Here is a 4,060-nt window from a genome sequence, read left to right on the forward strand (position 1 = left end):
AACAAAATTATATTCTAATATATTAAATAATATATATTTATAAATAAGAATGATATAATAACTAATTTAATGAATGATTTTTTTTATGGTTATAACTTTTTTTAACGTACAAATACCCTAAGATATTTCCGAGGCTAAGAATTAATATTAATGTTGTAATAATATTTCTTGCCCAATAAAAATCATAAAAACGAAAACGACGGTATATATATAATTCATCTAGTAATTGATGACAACGCTCTTGTTTTTTTGCAATGATGAGAGAATATTTTATCATTTATTATTCATCATATGCACGAATGCAAGGTTTATTAATTAGGAACAGGGGTTTACTATTTGGATTCTTTTTCCCTTTTTTTCTTTTTCCTTTACATTGGCACGTAGCTGAACTTTCAGCTGGGTGATTTAGGTCTTCTAATTATTTAGGAGATCCACATATAATTGTGTATGTTATGTGTTCATGCGATTATTAGTGATGATTATGACTTTTATAACTAAGTACGAGAGCGTAGAACTAACGAAGTATGAAATATATGTGAATCCTCATAATTGAAGAAAAAAAAATCATGTGACTTAGCTTGTACATTTTTTATAATTTGATTGATATGGTGAGTCTTAGACAAAAATTAAATAGAACTTTAATTCAAAAATAAAATTATTAAAATTAAATCAATTGATCGTCAAAATACTTCGTGGGCGGGTGGCGTATTTTTTTTCACTAGGGAGTCAATGAAATATTTGTACAATATATACACTGAGCTGTTTATTTAGCCTAATATGAGTTAAAAATAAAAATTATCCACGAAATAATAAATTTAAAAAATTTTATTCAGTTGTTTCACATCGAATTTCAAATTCTCCAATTTCAAATTTCAAATTTTTTAAAAATTCAGTTAGTTATTTCAAAAAAATAATCATTTGAGATCCTCAAATACTCTCTTCTTTTTCAACCGGCGGCTACCCCACTTTTATCAATAATCATCCCATTTCACCGTCGCTACTTGGCTTGCCACATGCCACTTACCCTTAATAAAAATAACCATCCACTTAAGGATAAAAATAATCATCCACATACCTAATAAATTGAACATACATATTTTAATTATATATAGCTAAACTCAATCCAATCAAAATAATTATCTACATAAAAATAAAATAACCATCCGTATACCTACTAAAATGACCATCCTAAATTGACTATTAAAATAGAAGAAGAAGATAAATAAACAGAAAAAACTATTATTGTGGTGAAACGTAATTTTGAAGGATTAGTCATGACAAAAGCGACACTGTTGTGAAGCATAGATCTCAAATCATGAAAGAAGCTAACCATGCTTGGATTCGAAGAAGAAGAGCATGGTGGTATCATCGGTGAGAAGAGACTTGAAAGAATGGGAGAAAGCGAAGGCGCATCGCATGAGGTAAGGACGGTGTCGGGAAGAAGGCACACACTGGCTGCGACGGAGGCGTTGGACGTCGGGGTTGCTGCAGTGCCGTTAGTTCAACCCACACAATATGCGCGTCATCCCTTGGCGGTGGCCTGTGCGGCAACGGCGCCAGTCAAAATAGTGTCAGTGCGATTTTCGATGGCGACTGGTGCGTTAGTGTACCGGCGAGACTCCATAAAAGAGGCATAGAACACTGATAAACTGTATTGAGAGAGAGAGGTGAGAGAGAGAGGTAGTTTATTTGTTTCCAAAATCGACGGTAATCCTAATATTTTATTTAAATTTCAAATTGAAAACTATTCAAAATTAATTAGTTGCCTATAATTTATTTTTAATTTCAAATTAACTCCATTGTACACATTGTATAAATCATACATTATCTCCTCATACTTTTTCTTTTCAAATATTACTATATTTCAACTAGTAAAAAAAAAGGGCGGAATTGTGACATATGTTGTCACTTCAACTAATTTTTTTTTGTGTCTAAACATAGAAAGAAACAAAGCAAACAATATCCTATATCCGAGCGAATGAATCGCTGGAGATCAGCACAAGTCTCATACCAAATAATATGATTAGAGTTACTCTTGACACCATATCTAGTCATCCAATCCGCAGCTCTATTTGTTTCTCGGAATACCCACTCAACATGAACAAGTCAAGGACAAGATAAAAGCTCATGAATCTTGTGAACCAAATCTGTTACTTCAGATGAATACCCACCTGTAAGCTCATGCATGATGTGCAGAATGTCAAGGCAATCCATTTCACATATAATATCCCTCAATTCGCAATCCCAAGCTAAAACCAGCCCCCTCCAAAGAGCAAATAATTTACATCTGATGATAGATCAGGGGGAATGCTTCCAGAGCAGCCCGAAATCCAATCTCCCTTAGAATCTCTAATAATATATCCAAATTCCACTAAATTTGAATCATGATATAAGCTTATATCACAATTAACTTTAAAACTGTTGCCTACCGGTGGTTTTCAACACAGACAATTTTGGAGAGACCTAAAGACATTGTTTCGATTCCTGTAAACTTATAAGTCTTTAGCGGTAATTCTGGCCAAAGCAACAACCTTGTGGTCTGTCCAAAGATTGTCAGTATTAAAAAGTGATATAATAAATGTTAAATACATTGTTATAGTATTGAAAAGGGTTGTCACTTCAACTAATTAATAATAAATATTAAATACATTATTTTTGTATATTTTTTATATTAAAAGTGATTAATAAAAAATAAAAAAATTTATTCAACTGAATTAATATTAATTCTTTAAATTTGTTAAGAAAATAAAAAATTGTATAAGAAATTAATATAAATTAATATTTTTTTTCGTAATAACATTGCGAAAATATAATTCTCTTAAAATTATATTAGCTTTATCCTCATATTATATATTGATCATGGTACAAAAAATTTACAAAATTAAAATAATAAAGTTTAATTTATAATAACATTCACTATCTAAAACATTATGCATATAATAATAAAGTTTAATGTTGATATATTGACAATATAAAACGTTTTACACAGTTTTACAATTATAACTATTTTTTCATGACCATTCACGCAATCAATGTAAAAGTTAGTTATTTTTACTAATATGACGTTATATAATTGAATGCATATGTAAAATGGTTTTACACTGACAATGAATAAAAATTAAATTTATAATAATAAAAGAATGTTATGTGACACATTTTAGTTGTTAAATTAGTTTTATAATATCACTATATTTCAATTTTATTTTTAATCGTAATTAGAAAATATTATGTTGCACATTTTAATTGTCAAATTAGTAATTAGTCTTTGATAATGATATATAAGAAAAAAAATAGATAAAAAAAATAAAATGAAAGAAAAAAAACTCTTTAATTTTAGAAACAAATATTTAATTTTAATTGTAATAAAAAATAATATGTAGTTCATTTTAATTATAAAAATTAATGATATATAACAGATAAATTTTACCTAACTCATATATAAGTAAATGATTACATAATTAACTTAGAGATTAATCTAATAATTATTATATGGTGAATTATATGGTAAAAATATAAATTTATGGATTTTTTTTTTTAATAGAATGAAAGAGAGATTAATAAAAGTAGGATCCACATTTTGAATAATAATAAAATAATAAAAAATAATTATAAAAAATTCTATTTTTTTTATACCACTTCAATCTGTATAATATAGTGTCTCCTTATTATATTAGTCTGTTTAAATGAGTATAAAAATTTGAATTTTGTGTACATATAATTTATTAACTAACATTCTTAAATAAAATCTCAATTTGCGTTGAATTAATTTTTTATCAATCGAATTAAAAAATATCGTTAAAAAAAATGATTACCTCATGTAGCGACATTTTTGTCTGCATATTGTTAATGGTCCATTATTTTCCCGAGTATAATCTTTGTTTAATTCAAATCTTACCTTAATTCAGGTTTAGCTGTTGGCCACTCAACTGGCTGGGGTCGATAATCTACAATCCACTCTTGTTATTCCCGAAATGTTTCTAACTTTAAGAAACCTGTAGTTAAATTGTATAATTGTTAATTATTTGTTTTTTTAATTAATATCTCTCTTATTTTTAAATTT

This window comes from Arachis duranensis, chromosome 3 (genome assembly GCF_000817695.3).
Source record: "Arachis duranensis cultivar V14167 chromosome 3, aradu.V14167.gnm2.J7QH, whole genome shotgun sequence".
Lineage (NCBI taxonomy): Eukaryota > Viridiplantae > Streptophyta > Magnoliopsida > Fabales > Fabaceae > Arachis > Arachis duranensis.